Here is a 23,268-nt window from a genome sequence, read left to right as displayed (position 1 = left end):
AACAGCTGAAGAAGACTGATATTTGCTTTCTCTCCTCAAAGAAATCTTAATCTAGGAAATATTGCTTATACTTAACTTTGTTTTGTAGTAGCATAATACAAATAAATTATAGATAATTGCATAGAAATGCTATAAGGTATTAAATAATACTTTTTTCCCCTAAAATCCTTTACTTACTTTTCACTTAGAGTTATAGATGTCTGGTAGTTCAATTTACCTAATTTTTTTCCTACCCGATCAGGGCCAATAATATCTGAGGTAGCTAAAATATTCTCAAATTGTATAGGTATATTACTATCGATGGATTATCAACCACCCGCTTTTACAAAGCTCTTCTAGTTAACCCGTGTGGCACTTAGAAGTCTCTAATCACTACATGAAACCACAGTGGGGGATAAAATTATTGCCCTTGTTAAATTCATTTTGCCCCCTTGGCTTGTATTCTACTTTTCTCTTGTAAACAATCCTTTCCTTTGACCCAAGTACAACCCTACAGAACCAAATCTGAGATTAATGATAAACCACACTGCAGTGTGAACAAGATGGCTTAACTATATACACCAATTAATCCACTTTGTTTTCTTTCACCCATATGATTTAGGAGTTCTTGACAAAATCACAAAGATACTTTTCTTACGATGTCATTAGACTTATCATCTATATATGAACATGTGATAATTCTTTTCCCTGTTTCACCATCATTTACATCTCTATTTAATCTTCTTAAATTAGTAAATGCTTAGATCAGATCTATCAATACTCCCAGAGACATGCTTCTTTCAGGATTCCAGTTCTATGAATACTTAGAAACTACTTTTGTAGATAGTCTTTGGCAATTGTGCCATTTTCACAATGTTAATCCTCCCAATCCAGGAGCATGGGAATATTTTCCATCTCCTGAGACTGCCTTAACATCCTTTTAAAGGTTTTTAAAGGTCTCATCATACAGATCTTTTGCTTCTTTGGTTAAAGTTATTCCTAAATATTTTACGTTTTTGGTGGCTATTGCAAAAGGAGTTGCTTTCCTGATTTCAGCTTCACTCTTTAGGTTGTTGGCATATATAAAAGCCATTGATTTTTGAGGATTTATTTTATATACTGCTACTTTGCCAAAGTTTTGGATCAGCTCAAGTAACTTGGGAGTAGAGTCTATGGGGTTCTTTAGATACAGGATCATGTCGTCTGCAAAGAGAGAAAGTTTAACTTCATCTTTTCCTATTTGGATCTTCTTTGTGTCTTCCTCTTGCCTCATTGCACTGGTTAGGAATTCTAGTACTATATTGAAGAGTAGAGGAGAGAGCGGACATCCTTGTCTTGCTCCTGTTTTTAAAGGGAATGGCTTTAGCTCTTCCCAGTTAAGTATAATGCTTGCTGTCGGTTTGTCGTAGACAGCCTTTATTATATTCAGGAATGTTCTCTGGAATCCTAGTTTCTCCAAGGCTTTTTATCATAAATGGGTGCTGGATTTTATAAAATGCTTTTATGCATCTAGAGATATAACCATGTGATTCTTGACCTGCTCCTGTTGATGTGGTAGATTACATTAATTGACTGACCTATATTGAACCAGCTTTGCATCCGTGGAATGAATCAAGTTTGATCATGGTGTATGATTTTTTTGATTAGTTTGAAGCCAATTGGCCAGAATTTTGTTGAGAAGTTTTGCGTTGATGCTCATCAAAATTCTCTTTCCTTGATGAGTCCCTGTCTGGTTTGGGGCTAAGGGTTATACTAGCATTATAGAATATATTTGGTAGTGAACTTTTACTCTTTATTTCACTGAAAAGTTTGAGGACTGTTAGTGTGAGATCTGTTTTGAAGGCCTTATAGAATTCCACTGTGAATCCATCTGGACATGGGCTTTCCTTGGATGACAGATCACTTATTGAAGTTTCTATTTCATTGCTGGATATGGGTATGTTTAGTAGGATTAAGCCTTCTTGTTTAAATTTGGGCATATCGATTTTTGCTAGAAATTTGTCCATTTCCTCCAGGTTCACAAATTGGTTGGTATACAGGTTTGCAAAATAGTCCCTATTATATTCTGGATCTTAGTTGTTTCTGTGGCAATATCCATCAATATACCAACATCATTCTTTAATGAAATAGAGGAAGCAATCCAGAAATTCATTTGGTACAATAAAAGATCCCGAATAGCAAGAACAATCCTAAGTTGAAAGAACAGTGCCAGAGGAATTGCAATACTAAACTTCAAGCTATATTACAAAGCTATAGTAATAATAATAATAATAAAAAACAGCTTGGTATTGGCACAAGAACAGACCTGAGGATCAGTGGTACAGAACTGAAGACCAAGAAATGAACCCACAGACCTATAGATACCTAATCTTTGACAAAGGAGCTAAAAAGATAGGATGGAAGAAAGACATCCTCTTCAACAAATGGTGCTGGCAAAACTGCTTTAGCATCTGTAACAAACTACAACTAGATCCCTATATATCACCCTGAACCAAAATCAATTCCAAATAGATCAAAGACATGGAAATAAAATCAGATACCCTGAAAACACTAGAAGGAAGAATAGTAGAAATGCTTGGGCTCCTTGGCACAGGACGAAACTTCCATAACAAAGGCCCAGAAATGCGACAAAACAAAATGGGACTGCATCAAACTGCAGAGTTTCTGCAGGGCAAAGGGCATAGCCTGCAAGATAAACAGAAAGCCCACAGACTGGGAGAAGATCTTGAACAGCCATACAATGGATAAAATATATGCAGAACTCAAAATATTAAATTCCTACCAAACAAACCTTTAATGAACCAATGGCCACCTCAACATGGGCTGTAAAAAGAGACTTCTCTGCAGAGGAAATGAGAATGGCCAAAAGACACATGAAGAAGTTCTCTACATCACTGGCCATAAAAGAAATACAAATCAAAACAACACCAAGATTCCATCTCACCCAAATAAGAATATACATTTTCAGGAAAACTAATAACAAATGCTGGAGGGGATGTGGCCAAATGGGAACCCTACTACATTGTTGGTGGGAATGCAAATGAATGGATCAGATGAATGGATCAAGAATGTGCACCACATACACAATGGAATTCTATGTCTCTTTCAGAAAGAATGATAATGCCTCATTCATAAGGAAATGGAAACACTTGGAAAAAAATCATACTAAGTGACCCAAATCCAAAGAAACAAATTCCCTCATATGGAATAAATAGTACATGTCTAGTATAAACATAGCAGAAGAGCACAACAGCTCAATAGCTATACCCGTGTGAACACATAAGATAATGCTAAGTGAAATGAACACCATGTTAGGAAAATAAGTGCTACATCATTGCTGTAGTTAATTTCAATATACCATGTGAAACCGTACCTTTTGTTCTCTCGTATTCCCTTCCCATGGTTTTACTCCTTCTATTACTGTAACTGGTCTTAGTACTCTGGATACTTTATAGTCAAGTATTAGAACTAGGAAAGAGAAAGGAAATACCAAAAATGAGAGACAGAGTATAAAGAGACAAACCGTTGCAACAGAAATACTTACAAAACCAAGTGGTGTAAACCAACCTTACAACTCATGGGGTAAGGGGAAGAAGGGACTTGGGGAGGGTGGAAGATGGGGGAAAATGAGGAGGAGGTAACAAGTTGGATAAGCAATGTACTTGCCTTACATATGAAACTGTAACCCCTCTGTACTTCACACTGACAATAAAAAAGAAGAAGAAAAGAAACTACTTTTGTTGAAAAGCACTAACTCTTAACTTGTAATCATCAACTCACTAAAAGCAAGAGAACACTTTGGTTTCTAGTTCTCTATCTGTATGGGCTTATAACAAATCATGGCTTTGGATCCAGACAGGACAGAACTTATCAATAACATCAATATAAAGAATGATAGAGAAATGGATATCTAGAGAAAGGAATTTTAGAACCTCTTTAAAATAGGCCATGGACAAAACAACAGGGATGGGTCTAACTTGAGCAGTTTGTTTCTATCAAGTAAAGATAGCAACAACTTCTCCTTTCTGGAATTACTCCCTGCAACCAAACTAAGGTAGTCTTAAAAGATGATGTGCATGTGACTGGGATTATGTAACTACATATACCTCCCATGGGCTCTGCTTACCTCTTTTACTGTTCAAAGTTTTTATCTGCCCATGGAAGATGGAGTGAAGTACTTGCTTTGCCTCCTCCTGTGGTGTACTCATATTTGTTTAAAGCCTGTCTGCCTTTCACATTTCTTTATTTAGCATGGTGGAAGAATTGGCCAGACCTAATATGTAAAACTCCAGGAGTTTAGATATGGGCACCTAATATGCTTCTTTCATAGTAACAGAGATAGGATGAATATTGAGATAATAATGATAAACACACACAATTTTATGTGAAGAGAAATGTAAAGAGTACATATCAAGCCCAGAGTGTTATTCATTCCAGAGAAACATTGCCACTTTCACAGATGGAGGTGATGGCTAACACACAGGGGCATAGAAAGATTAAAGAAGGACACCCCAGGCTGGGATAACAATATCTACCTAGGATTGAACCTGTGAAACATATTTAGAATCAGGAGAAATAATCAAAGAAGGAAACAAAGAATTTTAAGCAGTATTGTAACTTGATATGTTTTACATGTTAAATAAAGCAATTTTCATTACCATGTCTATATTTTTGGAAAGAACTACATATAAAAAAGAAACATAATATGAATTAGACCATATTAGAAATCATGATTGTTTGGGCTGTATTATAAACTGTAGAATATGGGGGCATATGGAATGATTTGGAATTGAACGAGTCAGAATATGTACCCTAAAATAGATATTTTAGAATGAGAACTATTTTGAACTAAAGCCAATTGAGAATTAGATGATTCAAGAAAAATATAAATCCCCTTAACTGCTTACATATAAATTTCACCCTGAGTAAAGTAAATTGACATTTATAAAGCAAATTTCCCTTTGTAATGTTGTCTTCCAATCAGGAATAGGGCAACTACAGGAAACAAATCTTACCACCTAAAAAAACTCATCTGAAAACAAGACAGCTCTTATTTGCCATAAGTGTCTTCCCCTCAATAACTTCATAATTTATTTCTCTTCTCCAAAAGCTATGAACAGTTTATGTTGATTTAGCATGAAATAAATTTTGCTTATAAACTACTATCTGTCAATATTCTTAAGAATACATTTTTTCTTTTCTCACTTCCACCCATACATTTGTAATTGAAATTATTTTTCATTTGTTAGTTTTTTTATTGTTATTTTTATCCATGGGTTCTAGTCATTGAACCTAGGAGGAGAAAGGAAAAGAATTCCTGTCTTTACCCCACAAATCATGTAATAAATAGAGTAGTGGAAATTAATAATACTTTACTAAATTCTCACAGAGGCTCCATTTGAAAAAAAAAAACATAAAATTTGGCACATTTTGCCAAACTTCTCTCAGAAAAATCATATCATTAAAATTGAAAGACTTGAGTGCATAATCTGAGGGGTGTGTGTGCATGTGTGTGTATATTACACATGCACATATGCTCAATGTAATAAGATGTGACATATTATGAAAAAATGGAAATTACATTATTAAATTTATGCTCTTGAAATTCATTGACCTTTAGGGATATTATTTTATTTTGGTCTTGTTTATAAGTTTGATATTTATGTCATATTATTTGTGCACCAGATTTAGACTTGTAGACTTTAATATTAGCTGTGTCATTTAGTAGTTATATGATCTGAAGAGTAAAACCAGAAAAAATGTCAATGTAACTACCAGGATGTACACTGGATATTAGACAGAAAGTTCTGTATGAAAGAGAGCAATGGTATTAGATAGTCTTCTTTTTAAACTGAGGATGCTTAGATGAAATCACAAGACACTATTCAATTTGTTTTACAAAACCTCCTTTGAACTGTCAGTTTTAAAAAGGTGAACTGTAAGCAGTAAAACAGGCTTGTTATTGGATTAAAGAGTTCTGATTGGTAATAAACCCTATTTTGTAAGCACAAAAATAGAGTAAAACCATACTTCCACATTTTTGTTTATTTGTAAAATACCGTAATATTAATGCCTATGTATTAGGAAGTTGGAATTATAAAATGAGGCTATAACCGGTTTGAAGAGCATAAAAGTACATATTGTAATATAAATAATTCCTTTAATATAAATACTTTTAGCATTTTAATTTTATTTTTAATTATCCTTAAGCAGTGAAACGAGAATTTCCATGAAACATGTCAAATATGAGTATAGTATATCTTGATTATGTCACCTTTCCATCACTCTTCTCCCTCATCTATCTCAACCCCATCCAGTTATCTGGTTTCATTTTCACATATATACATTGAGCATTACAACTATCTTTACCCGACATTCCTCTCTCAATTTCTCTGTCCTTCCTTAAGCCCCAGACTCCTGAGAGTAAAGATGTTTCTTAAAAGTATCATAGGATAGAGGGCTCTATGTGTAAACAATCTGATCTTTCTTCACAAAGAGCTCTACCTTTTGACATCAGCAATTTGGACCTAATCCCTATGTCTCTAAGGCCTCAAGTTTTCCATATGTTAATAATGTTTTTATTATGGGTTTGGCCACGTCTCAGTTTTAGGAAAAGGACTGGCATTGTCATGAAACACATTCTTGTGATTAAACATTGGGACTGTGGGGCACGCCAGCCAGGATGCCTTGCATTATTAAGAGGCAATTAGTTGGCCCGCCTGTTTTCCCAGCCCTGGGGCCACGTGCCTGTTACACAGAACCAGAAAGGCGGTTCTAGCTGGCACCGCCTCCCAGCCGTGGAACCATGTGTGGCCAAGATGGCACTGGTGGTGAACCTGGAGGCGTTCCTGTGGGCTGTGACGTAGAATTAGGCCGTCTCTTAGGATTGGTCCCTTGGCCCACGGACAGCTCAGGCCTCCCCTCAGACCCTAGCTAGGTTCACTTACACACTTCCCCGCCTCTCCCGCTGGTCAGGAGAGTGCAGGGGGCGAAGGACCCCGACAGGGACTGCATGTTATGGGCAATCATTGGATTTAAAGTTCAATTTCTATTGATCATTCAGTCAGTCAATTATTGCTGTATCCCGAAACCCTAATAAAACCTCTAGAAATGGAGTCACATGCAACATTCTTTGCTTGTTGGCATACATCACTTTCAAGATGATAATATGTCCCAAAGACAATACTCTTTGAGCCTGCGTGGTGTTATGAGTCTACCGCACTCACAACCATGCCTGCCTAACTTACAGTTTCTATAAAAGTAGAAGTGGCTTAGTACACTGCATAACTATGTCATCAAAGTATGTACTAGGTTCACTTGAAGCAGGCTCTGACTGCGATTTTATAGTTTAGGAAGGTGTTTTAATTATGTTAATGCAATCAATTCATGAAAGTTGTTCAAAATGTCAAGAACTACAGAAAAAATAGAAAATAAAATGAATAAATAAAAAATATATATATTAGCTCCAAGGCTGCTATTAAGGAAAAGTAGTAGAAGTACATAGAAATCTTGATTGTGAAAATCTATTGATGCATTTCTGTCAGTTTATTTATAGGTAGAAAAAAATGAATGGAGGAAAGTTTTTTTTTTAAATGTAGAATCAATTTGGATATATGGATTAAAGTTTATTTTACAGTAAGGGAATATATTAACTTGTATGTAAAGGAGAAAAACAGATGAGCTAGCAGATTAGAACATTTCAGGTAAGTTAAGTACATGCAACTTTTCTCAAGAAAAGGTTCTGAAATTTATGATAAACTATGAAGTGAAATTATGTATCAGTTTATGTATTGGATATGTTTTGATATTTTATTTTTATTGTCAAGGTTATGTACAGAGGGGTTACAGTTACATACATAAGGCAGTGAGTACATTTCTTGTCCAACTTGTTACTTCTTCCCTTATTTTCCTCCCACCTACCCTCCTCCCCAATTCTACCCCTCCCTGGAGTTGTACAGTTGGTTTACAGCATATTGTCTTGTAAGTATTGCTGTGGCATTGGTTCACCTTTTACCCTTTGTTTCATGATTTTGATGTTTAATATGCTTGATATTGACCATAGATGGATGAAAGATTCAAGTCTTCACACTGAATTACATTATTCATTTAAACCTGTGTTATACATCATGTGGGAAATGTCCCCCTGTTCGGGTTATATATTACAAGTTTGCTTGCCAGCTGATGGGGTTTTGAAAAGTTTGTCGATCTTGATGGTTTTGATTTAAACAATGGCTCCATCATTTGATGAATTCATAATATGATAACATTATTGAGAGGTGATGAATAATAGGGAGTGGATCCAAGTTGGAGGAAGTAGTTCATTAGGATATCCTTTGAGTCTTTACCCTGTCACTTCCTCTTCCTTTATGCCCTTTTCACTGCTTTCCACTGCTGTGATATTCTGTCTTACTACAGGCCCACAAACAAAAGAATTCTGTGAATCAAAAACTTTACAACAATGATATAAAATATATATCTTAAGCCTCTTCAATTGTTTATATTGGATATTTTATCACAACAGGATAAAATCTGGTGATCATACCTGATTACTCATATTTGGCTCAGAATAAAGGATCTATTTTCTTTGGAGTAGGAGCTGAGTTTTCACTTAGAAACAATTGAAAAGAGTTTTCTGTTTCTCATTTTCTCAGTTGTGTCAACATTAGGCCCATGGTGGTGATTTCTAGAAGGTTTGTATCAGCCATTGGTATATCAATCAATTAATTGGGAACTTGCATAGGCACAGATCAACAGAACATTCTCAAATACTTGTATTCAAGTTTCTTTTCCCCACTTTATTGTCAAAGTGAAGTACAGAGGGGTTAAAGTTTCATATGTAATGCAGTGAGTACATTTCTTGTTCAATTTGTTACCTCCTCCCTAATTATTCCCCTGCCTCCCCCTCCCCCTTACCCTCTCTTCACCAATGAGTTGTACAGTTGGCTTACACCAAATGGTTTTGTAAGTATTGCTTGCAAATCATTTCTTCTTTATCCTTTGTCTCCAGATTTTGATATTTCCTTTCCCATCCCTAGTTCTAATACATATATATACAGTATCCAGGGTACTAAGATGAGATACAGTGTTAGCAGGGGTACAACCACAGGAAGGGAATACAAGAGAAACAAAATAAAGCTATGGTTTCACATGGCATGTTGAAAATAATTACAATAATAATATAATACTTGTTTCCATAACTTGGAGTTCATTTCTCTTACAACAACTTATGTGTTCATAAGGGCATAACTACTGGGCTATTGTGATCTTCTGCTATGACTAACCTAAACCTGTACTAATTATTCCCTATGAGGGAAACCATAGAGACCATGTTTCTTTGGGTCTGGCCCACTTCACTTAGTATATTTTTTTCCAAGTCCTTTCATTTCCTTATGAATGGGGTAATGTCATTCTTTCTTTTTTTTTAATAATTATTTATTTATTGTCAAAGTGATGTACAGAGGTGTTACAGTTGCATATGTAAGGCAGTGGGTACATTTTTTACACAATTTGTTACCTCCTCCCTCATTTTCCCCATCCCCTCTCCTCCTTCCCCTCTCCCCCAATGAGTTTATACCAAATGGTTTCATAAATATTGCTTTGGATTCATTTGTCTTTTTATCCTTTATCTCTAGATTTTGATATTCTCTTTCCCTTCCCTAGTTCTAATACCAGTATATACAGTATCCAGGGTACTAAGATGAAATACAGTGATAGTGTGGGAACAACCACAAGAAGTGGATACAAGAGGATCATCAACAACAACAACAACAAAAAGCTACTGTTTCACATGGCATGTTGAAAGTAATTACAACAGTTATGTAACACTCGTTTCCATAACATGGAGTTCATTTCACTTAGCATCATCTTATGTGTTCATAAGGGCATAGCTATTGGGCTCTTGTGATCCTCTGCTGAGACTTGCCTAAACCTGTGCTAATTATTCCCTATAAGGGAGAACATAAAGTCCATGTATCTTTGGTTTGGCTCACTTCACTTAGTATAATTTTTTCTAAGTCCTTCCATTTCCTTATGAATGGGGCAATGTCATTCTTTCTGATAGAGGCATAAAATTCCATTGTGTATATGTACCACATTTTGATCCATTCGTCTACTGAGGGGCATCTGGGTTGATTCCAGATTCTCGCTATGACAAATTGTGCTGCGATGAACATTGTTGTGCTGCTGTCTTTAGTGTGTTCAAGTTTCTTATAAATCCAATTATTCCAATAAAACTTCAAGATTATTAATTCTTAGTTAAAAAGAAAATCTTTAACTATAAGAGTGTTAAGGCCAATCAAATAAAACCAAAGAATAAAACATAAATAACCACAAAGAAGCGCTGTCCCAATTCTTGTTTTTTTTTTTTTTTTTTTTTTTTTGGCCAGTCCTGGGCCTTGGACCCAGGGCCTGAGCACTGTCCCTGGCTTCCTTTTGCTCAAGGCTAGCACTCTGCCACTTGAGCCACAGCACCACTTCTGGCCGTTTTCTGTACATGTGGTGCTGGGGAATTGAACCCAGGGCCTCACGTATACGAGGCAAGCTCTCTTGCCACTAGGCCATATCCCCAGCCCCCGTCCCAATTCTTAATAAACAATGACTTGGAATATAATCATTGCTCTTTGGTTCCTAGCTCTATGAGTAAATGGCTCTGATAACATGTCACTTAATCTTTTCTCCACTTCTGTTTCTTATCTACAACATAGCACATATATTTTTGAGATGTATTTGGCTAATATTGAAGTGTTTTGCTGAATTTTTCTGAGTGTTGGAGCAAAGTGGAATGGATAAAAGGAAACTGAATGAATAGGGATTCAATAGCCTTTCTATTTTTATGTATTGTGCAGTTTAAATAAGTAGCTACTATTTTACAATAAGACACAAATGAGATCCATCAGGAAATAGGAAAATTAATATTCAGTTTTGTAATTTTATTTCATTTTTTCTTGTTACTCATGATAAATGTTTGCAAAGAAAAGATGGAATAAGTTGTTAATTTTGGTTGATTAAAATCATTCAAAATAATTTTTTTGTCATAAGGCTTGAACTCTGGCCTGGGCACTGTCCCTAAGCTCTTAACCTCAAGGCTAGTTCTCTAACACTTGAGCCACAGTGCCACTTCTGGTTTTCTGGGGGTTAATTGGAGGTAAGAGTCTCACAGACTGTCCTGACTGGGCTGGCTTTGAACCATGATCCTCACATCTCAGCCTCCTGAGTAGCTAGGATTACAGGGATGAGCCACCAGCACCTGGCGCATTTTACTTAATTTAATAGGTTTTATACCTCTGTGCTTTCTTTCCTGACATCAAATCCATATTCTCCTATTAAATAAGAATTGTCTTTAGTTCTGTAAAGAATGGAAATATTAAGGTGAGTCAATAAGTTAAAAATAGAAAGAATATTTGTTATTGCATCCATATTAAAATAGTCTGGGATGTCATTATAGGAATAAAATGAAAGACTCTTGTAACAAAATTTGGGCTTAGAATTTTGTGAGGATAAAGATACATTGTTGCAAAGTATTGTGTTGATTCCTTTGTCTCTGTTATTTTCTTATACTTATATATTAATATTAATAAGAAATCATTATTCCTCTTATGTGGAAAAGGAGCCAGTAATGGGAAATGAAACATTCACAAATATTTAGCTCTACTTCTTTTTCTTCTTTATTTTTTCTCTGTTCATTAGCTTTGGGCTCTTCAAATATCCTGTCTCCAGCTTTGCTGCTTCTTTAATTTCTTATTTTAAATTGTTATTCAGTCCATGTCTCTTTAATTCAATCACACTTTCTTTCAGTTCCAGAATTTCTTACTGGATTCTTTTTGTATGTAATTCCCATCTCTTTGTTGTGTTTTAATTTGTTTACATACTGTTTTCATGATTTGCAGAATATTTTCCCTTCCTTCTATGACCTATTTTAAAATATTTTTCTATTAACTATGATACTTTGGACTTCTGTGGGGAAGATTTTATACTTGAGTTTTGTATTGTTTCTTTGAAAATATGTAGTAAAAAAAAAGAGCATATTGGACTTACAGCCATCTGAATTATACTAAATTCAAATGATAAGAATCCTGAATGAAAGGGAGAATAAGGGAGAAAATATAATTTAAAAAAATTGATAGCTTTAACCTTCCTAAATTTCTAGTAAACATGGATATACAAATCCAAAGAAGACAACAAACTCTAAATAGGTTAAAACCAAGGAGTTTCATGTCAAGTCAGAAAATCAAATTGATGAGCACTAATGACAAAGTACCTTGAAAAAAAAGTGTAAAGTAATAGGTCATTTCAAACACATACAAGAAAAATCAAATTTCTCATTATAAGCTTTCAGTCCACAGTGTGATGATTTATTTAAGGTTCTGAAAAACAATTAAAAGAATAACAAGTGAAAACTCTGTACGTGAAAACCTGTCCTTTAAAAATAAGGAGAATGCATCTAAAAGAGCTGATGGATTTCATTACCACTTGACTTTCTCTACAAAAAATGGAAAAAGAAGACTCTATCAAGTTGCAATAAAATTAACAGAGCAACTTCTAGACACAAATACATACAAAATTCTTCACTAAACTTAGATATATAGTATTGAGTATTCATTGAAACAATATTGTAATTTGGATTCAATTTTTTAATTTCTTACAGATTTTAAAAGGCAAATTATAAGAAATTTGATTACAAATCTGTCATAGTTGGTACTTAATGTATAAAGATTAAATTTGTGACATCAAAAACATTGAGGAATGGAGATTTAAAGGAATAGAGATATTGACCACATTGATGTAGTGAACAACATACTTTTATGTTTTATATGTATTATAATAAACCTCATGATAAAAAGTGAGCAAAGGACTGGAATTACCATTCCTCCAAGGAAGATATACTCATGGTCAGTAATCAAATATAAATATGCTGCATTTCATTGATAATTAGGATTTGCAATTGTAAACCATAATTACATTACCTCAAATCCACTAGAATAGCTACTAACAAAGAATAGCAAGTGGCAAATGTTGTTAAGAGGGTGGAGAAATTGGAACTGCTATGCTTTGCTGTTAGGAAGGTAAAATCATGTAAAGAGTGGTTATTTAATTGGGTCCACCAAATTAAATATGCTTCCACCTAGTGTTCCTCCCAGAGTGCTAGATAATGAAAGTAATTTTATCTTTCTTTCCTTCCTTCCTTCTTTCCGTCTTCCTCCCCTTCCTTCCTTCCTTCCTTCCTTGCTCACTTCCTTCCTTCCTTCCTTCCTTCCTTCCTTCCTTCCTTCCTTCCTTCCTTCCTCCCTCCCTCCCTTCCTTCCTTCTTTCCTTCCTTCCTTCCTCCCTTCCTTCCTTCCTTGCTCACTTCCTTCCTTCATTTTCTCTTCCTTTTCTCTGTGAGTTCTGGGAAGCCAACATGAAGCTTTGCACAAACTATGCAAGTATTCCACCCCAAGCTCTGTGCTAAATACTTTCAGATATTTTTTCTATTAATACATGGTCTGGTTTCTTTTTATTATGACATAACAAGCTTCATGAGAATAGGGATTAGAACAACACCATAGAGAAAAGAATAAGTGCTAAAGTATTTTAGATTGTCTTTCTTTTTTAAAGCCCACATAATATTTCATAAGCTCCCAATTATTTTTCTTGCTAGTTTCAATCCATTGCTTTGTCTTTGTCAAATAGCCACTGAAGCCAGTAAAAGTGGCACAGTTACACACATATGTGCAAACATACACAGACTGCAGCTTAGAGAATGTTCAAATGAGCTAAGTTATGTTACTAAGGCCTTAATGGCATATGTATATATGTATCTCTGTGTGTGTGAATGCGCATGTATGTGCATGTGCACGCACATGTGCACATGTATTTTTGATGACCTAGGTGAGGTGAAGGATTACAACACTCGGAATGAACAATTCTCCTTTAATATTAAACATTTCTCTATTTTTTAAAGGAACATACGAAAAACAGTGCAGAAGAAAGAGAAATATGTTCACTGGGGAGAGGGCTAAGCTAACAAAAAGGGTAAAACAGAAACTAATTGTTTGTTTTGTTTTGTTTGCCAATCCTGGGGCTTGAACTCAGTGCCTGAGCACTGTCCCTCACTTCTTTTTGCTCAAGACTAGCTAGCACTCTACCACTTGAGCCACAGTGCCACTTCTGGCCTTTTTATATATGTGGTGCTGAGGAATCGAATCCAGGGCTTCATGTATATGAAGTGAGCACTTTACCACTAGGCCATATTCCCAGCCAGAAAGCAGAAACTCATTGTTTGAAACTATGGAAAAAGAACAATGAACCATGTTGAAATCATTTGTGAAGTAGGGATTGGAAGGGAGATTGATACAAGGTGATGACATTGCTTAGACTCTATTGAAAACATGGTCAAATATAAGAGTAAGCTTCTTGGGGATGGGGAGTGGCTTAGTGGTAGAGTGCTTGCTTAGCATGAAGGATGTCCTGGGTTCAATTCCTCAGTATCGCAGACACAAAAAAAGCCAAAAGTGGTGCTGTGGCTCAAGGGAACCCAGGCCCTGAGTTCAAGCTCCAGGCATGGCAAAAAAAAAAAAAAAAAACAACAGTAACTCCACTTTCCAAATAAGCTAGTGAAAATATAAAGCAGATTCTCATCAAACAATGAAGAAAACTAAGAGTAATAAAAAAACTTAACATTCTCTGTTTAAAAATAAGTGTTCCTAATATCTTCATAGAATTTTATTATCACAAGTGCAAATGAAATGTTCCGTAAATTCAAAGGTGAATTTTTTTTGCAAGAATTAGTTCCATTTAGTTAAAAAATAAAACCAGTTGTGTTAGTGAGATATGGTACTGCTAAAACTTATTTTCCTTCTTTTTATTTTTATACCTAGAGAAGTTTATGAGTTGTTTCAAACTTTATAGCTATGAATAGTTCATATTTCCTGGCAAATGTGTGTTCACCTTGAGGCTTGGAATGATATAAAGTTGAAATACTCTCTCTTCCTTGTGGTTTAGGAAAATCATAGACTAGAACTTTTGAGTCATGATGATTCCCTCCATATTATTACAGGTAACTATTTACATGCCAAGTTTGTCTCAAAATTTAAACTAATAAATGCATTTATTCCTTGGAATATAACCTCATGAGTTTTAATTAAAGATTCATTTGAGGAGATATGTATTTTATATACTTTCTTTTAAAATGTAACATTTGCTTCATGCAAACAAAAGAGACCTGTCTAAAGCAAAAACTGTCAATTCCCCCCCCCCCCTCAGGTAAAGTGAAGCATTTCTTGTTGTTCAAGAAACATTTCAGGAGCACTTAAGATTTAAAAAAGAAGAGCTACACAAAAGTTCACTTCTGTTTTTCTTTTTCCTTTCTCTGTCTACATGCCATTCATTTAGAATTTAAACACTGTAATCGTGTTTAATTATAATAGTGTTAAAGTTCATAGACAACCATTTACTTTTTTGAAATATGTGCTCAGAAATATAAAGAACAATAATCACATTCTTATTTATTATGGATTAACTATTTATTCTTAAAATATTGCTTTTAGTTATTTATTGAGAATCTAACCTCCAGAAATGCACTCAGCCCAACTTTCCCCTATAACATCTCTTGACTCAGTTCACATACTTGCTGCTCCAATGTTCTGAACGTAAACCAAAAAAAAAAAAAAAAAAACAAGAAGAAGAAGAAGAAGGAGGAGGAGGAGGAGGTACAAATACATGACTTAATCTCAGCAATCACTGGACTATGGGAGAGTGAGATTGTGCACACCTGTAGAATAAAATGGGCCCATTGGAAATAATGTTTCTTACACAAACATGATTTTATCATACAGTTTATCTTGTAAATGGTATTTTGTGATCCAGAGGTTTGAATTCAAGGCCTCAGATTTGCTAGACAAGCACAATATTCCTTAAGCCATATACTCAGACCATTCTCCTACAAGATTTAAGATACTTTGTAAAACTATATTCTCTATATGCCAGTAACACATTAACTCACACTGCAGGTAAAGAAAAGCTAATTACAAGAGAAATATGGTGAAGGCAAGCTAAGCTAAACACAGAATATACAGACTAGTATCTAACAAATGTTTGCTATAGTTTAGAACATAGATTAGAAGTACTGCTATATTGTTGCTTCACAGAAAGGAGGCCCTAACAATTAATATTGAGTGTTTTCATCTTTATTCCTAAAGCAACAGGACATGTATAAAATAAGGAGAGTGATGATGACAATATTAGAATTAGTTAAGAAGTTACTCAGTCATGCATGTAGAATGACTGATGATAAAATTAAGAAAGGTTGAAAGGAAGAAATCATTAAAGAAAAGGTGAGAGATTCCATTAGTTATATTAGAAAAGTGCAGCAATTAGTTATTTTAGAATTGCAGGATGAGTGAGATAAAAAGGTTAGAACTTTGGACCATACACACATATACAGCTCACACACACAGCACACATACATACTACTATACACAAGTGAATACATCCACATAGTTAAAGAATATAGGTAAGAAGCAAATTGCAGTTTTTAAATGTATGTCTCTTTCTTTTTGTTTGCAGTTCTGTTTTTTACTTTTGTCCTTTATTCTTGGACAGGAAGTCTTCACAGTCTAACAATATCCACTGTCTACAGTAATGTGTCACTTGCATTCATTCAGGCTTTACTTCTAATTCTTAGGGCCTAAGGGACCATGCATATAGAGGAGACACTGTTTGTAGAAAATTGCATTTTTATTGAGTTACTAGCAAAGAACAAGTTTTTTTTATTAACTATTGAGAAAGCATTTGCGGGATCATGAGACTCAATCACTGTTCTAGAAAACACTTCTAAGAAAGCGTTAAATGACAGAGTCAAAACTCTTCTCTGACTGTCATTATAGCCTACAGGATGGCAACTACAATCATGGCAAGGGAAAAGCTATGTAAATAGCAATGAATACTCAGTAGCATTGAATATAAAGGAGAAAAATAATAGATTATTTAGAAGTTTTGACTGTTTTTCAAATTTTAAATAGTATGGTCAGACAATATATTACTAAGATGATATGCAAATAATTTAAACGCAGAGGAAAGAACAGCCATATTAACCCATGGGAGAGAAAAGTATTCAAGGAATAAGTACACAACAGAAAGAGTGCCCTCCTCCTCAGACCTTTGCACTTTTTACTGAGCAGTTCTGGTCACGTCTCCATAAACCCATTACTATGGGGAGCAGAGAACTTACTACTACTGAGGGCCGAGAGATGCACATGTCTATTATTATGGTATAAATGATTCCAAAATTCAATGTGATAAAACAATAAATAAGGGCTGGGAATGTGCCTTAGTGATAGAGTGTTAGCCTAGCATTCATGAAGCCTGGGTTTGATTATTCAGTCACATATAAATAGAAAAAGAAAGGAGTGGTACTGTGACTTGAGTGGTGCAGTGCTAGCCTTGAGGCACAAACAGCCAAGGACAGTGCCCAAGCCCTGAGTTTGAGCCCTAGGACTGGCATACAAACAAACAAACAGTATATAATACCCTTACTAGAGTTTAGATAATTTCATCACTGGGCAATTGTTTCTCATACTTTGTCCATGGATTTGCAGATAATATTAAGCTGAGGCTGCTGTCATCTGAAAGCAACCTCAGGAGACCAGACCTAGGGTGGATAACAATATAGGGCTGGTGCTGAGTACTAATGTTCACACTATCTTTCCATATGGATTACATAAGACTTGATGAGCACTTTCATAAAATGGAAACTAGCTTCCTCCTGAATAAGCAAGTCTAGAAAAAGAAAAGCAAGCAATAGCTAATGTAATGTTTTGATCTAGCTTCAGAAGCAATACAATGTCAATGGTGACCCATTTGTTCTATTTGCATAAACAAATAATTAGTGAGGGGAGAAAGATTCCACCTTCTGAAATGAAGACTAATCAAGATGACCAGCTTAATTTTTAAGCTAATACTAAGGGTGAAGAATTCCCTGATTAACAAATTAACAGTAAAAAATAATGAGAGTGGGAAGGCTAACTTACATTGTCAGAAAGGATGACATCCCTCTCAGGAAATGATTTCCATTTCCATTTGGTAAATGTATAGTTTTTGTGAGAGAACAAAATGAACGATTCTGTGGACACTGCTGCTAGGAGAGCATATGCAAGTACAAAGCAGGGTGATTTGGTACATTTTAATATGGAGTTTATGTTGAAAAGTCTTACTTTCCTCATGGCTGCAGTTTTATGCCTGAGACATAAAAGCCCATGCCAGCACTTGTATAACTTAAATACTATATACAACACTAGTAGTGAGATTTAAGAGAGCTTGTGCATAACATTGGCTGAAATGGAAACTGCATAGTCATGATCATCACATATTACACAATGTTGAGATTGGAAACAGAAAATTACAAGCTAATGAAGAATCATATTGGAAAAAGGAGCTTTTGAGTGACAAGAGTGGATTTATTTGTCTAAAGAGCAGGACACTTTCCCAATGACTAAGATACAAGGTTAGCAATTTTTTGATAGGCCAGAATGTCTAAATCTATGTTTGCCTTTCAATTACCAATTATCTCTCATGCTGTTATTTCCATATATTCCAGAAACAATCTGTAGATCAGGGTCCTGTGTTAATGTGTAAGCCCTGAATCTTCTTTCAATAAAACTGAGAAATAGTTGTAACTGATTAAAGAATTATTTTTGCATATGTTACTATTTATTACTTGTTCTTAATTTATCACATTCCATATTCTTGATTGATACTAGAATTCTTTGTATTTGAGTACATTAAAGGGAACACAATTTTGTTTATGCAGACCTGCTGCTGTCTAACAAAAACTATTAAGTAACATGAAATCTGTTGTGGAAATCTTACTCTGTTACCAGTTTCTAACAAAAGACTAATTTTTTCCTCAATTATGAAACACATTGTTTTTATTGTTTAAAATAAGAGTATATCTCCATTGTTTATATGGTGCTGAGGAACAAACCCAGGACCTTGCACATCCTTGGAAATTACATTACAACTAAGTCATGTTTCCAAGCCCCCAAATTATTTTAAAATTTCATAAGGAAGTATGTCTTTATAATAAAAATAACAAAAAGTATTTTTGAGTGTTAAAACATTATCTCAAAGAGATAATCTATCTCAAAGAGCTCTACATTAACTATAGACAACATTTTCCATAAGTAAATTAAATGTGGTTATGAATGACACTAAAGAAACACACTCTAGAACTAGTTGTATGGCTTAAGTGAAATGGCCAAGTTTACCATCTGAATTTGTTTTAAAATACATATATATGTGTCCTCTGTGTGTATGTTTGTGTGTTGTGTGACTGTTCTTATATTTGATGTCTCTTTTTTTTTTTTTTTTTGCCAGTCCTGGGCCTTGGACTCAGGGCCTGAGCACTGTCCCTGGCTTCTTTTTGCTCAAGGCTAGCACTCTGCCACTTGAGTCACAGCGCCACTTCTGGCCATTTTCTGTATATGTGGTGCTGGGGAATCAAACCCAGGGCTTCAAGTATACGAGGCAAGCGCTCTTACCACTAGGCCATATCCCCAGCCCCTGTTCTTATATTTGAAAAGAGTAATTTCCCCCAGATAACACCACATTTATGGAGGCCCAAAATTATATCCGTGCATTTCTTTACTACTGGGATCCAGTAGATTAGATGATTTTACATGCTGAATATGTGCATTTCCACTACTCCATCTTTACTATTTTAACTCTCATTGTATGGTAAACAGTCTACAAATAAGCAATTGCCCTTCCTAAACATTTTCCTTCCATCCAGCTGTAAGCCACTTGAAGGATGAACTTACATCACACCCTGTCTCTCCCACAATCTAACACCATACTTGTAAGTAAATGTGTAATATCTTTGATAAACAGCTCAACTGAAAACAAGCTAAAAAAAGATAATATTAGAAAATTATTATTTTAATCTCATTATATAAACTTCAAACTGTACTTATAAATAATTTTTGCACCAATACTAGTAATTAATTGTTAAGGTATTACATCTTTTGCAGTGACATACTTTAGAATAACAACTGGGTTTATAGCGAGGAATGTCTTGGATAAAAGTTAAAGTTTATAAATGCTGATATCTTCAGCTGTAAAATGTAAATAAGTGTCAAAATATAAACATACTAATGAAATGAAAGCCCCTGAACACACTGTCAGGCACATAGAAAATGTTTGAATCAAGGCAGACACTGTGATTTCTGTCCTTATAGCCACTCACCGGAAATTTCTATGCAACTCGTTTTATAAAAATAGACCATAGCCTATTTGATTTTCCTTTCACATTTTTTCTATGGTAGCTCACATTTCCATTCTAAGTCTTAACACAGAAGGTAATATTCACACAGAAGAGTCCTCAGCAATCTGGTGTTTGACATATAGACATCCCAAAGTGGTGAATATCAACCATTTATTTCAATTGCCACATGCTTAAAATTAAGTACATTTGGAATTAAATTTTCAGGCCTCAAGCTGGCATCCGTGGCTAATCATTTCATTCATTTATTTAGATTGAATCAATTCTTCACAAGTTTAAATGAAACTTAACTTGTTACTTCCTAATAAGTTGGATGAAAAATGTACTGACTGCCTTACATATGAAACTATAACCCCTCTGTACTTCACTTTGACAATTAAAAAAAAACAAACACATAAGTAGCAGAAAAAATCCTTATGACGTAAAGGTGGACCATTTTTTCTTCTGCATTTCAGTTGCTCTAAGAGTGAAAAAGTCCTAACAAGGAAGTGAACTTTCACAGAAAGTAAATGAAGGGCACGAGAGTCAAAGCAACTGGATGAAAAATTCAAGAGCTTGTGACACTTTATATGAATATGGAAGTTAGGACTGTAGCTTTAGATCAACCATGTAATATCCTTATGCAATACATTAACTACATCACTGCGAAGAAAAAACTCACAATCAAGGGTTTGATCTTCAGTTTTGGCTATACTAGAATCATCTAGGAAATTTTGCAAATAAGTAATTTGTAAGTTCTTTCTCTGAAGATTCTCATTTAGTTTATGTGTGGTGCAGTCTGTACACTGTCACCACAGATACCTAGGCTATCCTTAAATGTAGAAAGGTGTAAGAAACACTGACCTTAAAAAAAGAAGCAGGCGTTTAACTGTTTAAATATCCTATTACTGAACTCTGGATGTTCTTTCCTAAATTCATCTATTTCAAAACTTATTATCAGTCTCCAGTGTGATTAAATTTGGGCAAAATAAAAGATAATATGTCTAAGTCTGAAGTAGTTGATTACAGAGAAGTGGCATTTGAATTTTCATTCTATGATCAGGCCAGCATGTTCATTGAACTTCAGCTGTAAAAATTCTCACATTTTTGATAACACATTAAAAAATATAATGTAAGTGGATCTATGTATATTTCATTCCCATATGAGAAAAATAAACATATGAGATATCTTTGTGATTTCTGTTCTCCCTGTCTGGATTCCCATATTAAAGTCTATTAAAAAGGTACACAGTGATATATAGCATATCCTCCAAGCTTTCAGAGTGAAAAATATCTGGCTTTACTGGTTCTCAATACACTCCCTAGTGATAATGGTAATGATGTATTCTCATGCAAACTTTTGAAGATATTAGAAAATGGTTTCCATTAACTCATATCAGACAGTTCAGTTTACATCATTTTACTTGTCTTTGAAAAACACTTTTTAAATGCCAAAATTATGATTCCAGTTTAAATAACATCAGTTCCTTTGCAAACAATATATCTTGTCCAGGAAAATACAAATCTACAGTCAAATAAATAAATGTAAGCCTTGTAGAACTGAGATTTGTTAGATAGGACAATGTTAACATGACTTAAATTAGAGTTGTATCTCAATTTTCTGGGCAATGGATGTTTTAGCCACTGTAAATTCTTTGAATATTTTCTCTCCAAACTACAAACAAAAATATTCCAAGCTCAGAGCTTGCTAATGAAAGAAAAATCTTTGTTTAGGAAATTCACACTCAAGTTATGATGAAAAAAGATGTAGAATAATGTCAACATCAAGTAAAAAACTAACAGAGTGATTTCAGTATGATCAATATATCTAACAGCTACCAGCTCAATTTTGTTAATTAATGCAACCTAAGCCACACAGTGATCTATACAGTGACTGATTTTACTATCTATTTGTGTTTCCTCCCTACCATCCCATCAAAGTGTCTCTACTTAAGATTTGTAACATCTTCACACTCAAAATACTATCACAAAGCTTTAATTATTATGCCTGTTTATGTCTGCTACTGCCAGGTTTTTTTTTTATTTATTGTCCAAAGTGAAGTACAGAAGGGTTATAGTTTCATATGTAAGGCAGGGAGTACATTCCTAATCCCACATTTTAAAGTCATATTTCACCATTCATTTCATCTATTTTGTAAAAAAAATATTTTGTAAAATATTTAAATCTATGAAACAGCACAAAAGGCAATGTGGGGAAGAAAGGCAACTTTGGAGATGGCCCTTCTGATGATGGGCTCACAGAGCTTTTCCCATGGAGTGTGCTTAAAGGAGAGAGACCTTTCTGGGTTCCCTTCCTGTTATAAAGAAATAAGTACCAAACCAGGACACTACTCTCATGACATCATTAACCTGAGTTACTCCTTACCACGGGTATTCCAAAAACTGTCATGTTAGGAGGTAGAGATTCAATGTTTGAAAAGGTAAGGGGACATTAGCAATCTGCAGATTACACACAGATTTAGTCTGTGTCAAGAACCGAGATCAGCTGCCTCCTACATCCTTCCTCTTATTCTCTGAACAACCCAAATCTGTACACTTCAGTCCCTTTTATAAAATGGTACAGTATATGTGCATAATCTACACACATACTCTTATAAAAACATTTACATTTCTTCTAATACTTTATACATTGTTGTTTACAATTATGATTACAAATGTTTATACATTGTGATATTGCATCATTTATGCAGCAATGATCCTCCCCCAAAGAGTGTAAATCTTCAGTACAGAGGCATTTAAGATTATTTTGTATTCATAGTTGATGGACTAAAAGATACCAAATTTGCAGGTGCATGGTACTGACTCATACTGTGTGTTAATCAGAGGCTTGAACTTTATTTCTATTTACATTAGCTGTTATGTTATTTCTGTGGGTGTAAGTTTGTTAATACTGAATTCTGAACTCAGGGCCTTGACACCGACTCTAAACTCTTTTGCTCCAAGCTACCACTCTGCCACTTGACTCACATCTTCATTTCTGCCTTTTTTTTTTTTTTTTTTGGTAGTTAATTGGAGATTCGAGTCTCAGGGGCTTT

Source organism: Perognathus longimembris, chromosome 8, assembly GCF_023159225.1.
Source record: "Perognathus longimembris pacificus isolate PPM17 chromosome 8, ASM2315922v1, whole genome shotgun sequence".
In the NCBI taxonomy this organism is placed as follows: domain Eukaryota; kingdom Metazoa; phylum Chordata; class Mammalia; order Rodentia; family Heteromyidae; genus Perognathus; species Perognathus longimembris.
The sequence above is the reverse complement of the archived record's forward strand: the minus strand, read 5'-3'. Positions refer to the sequence as shown.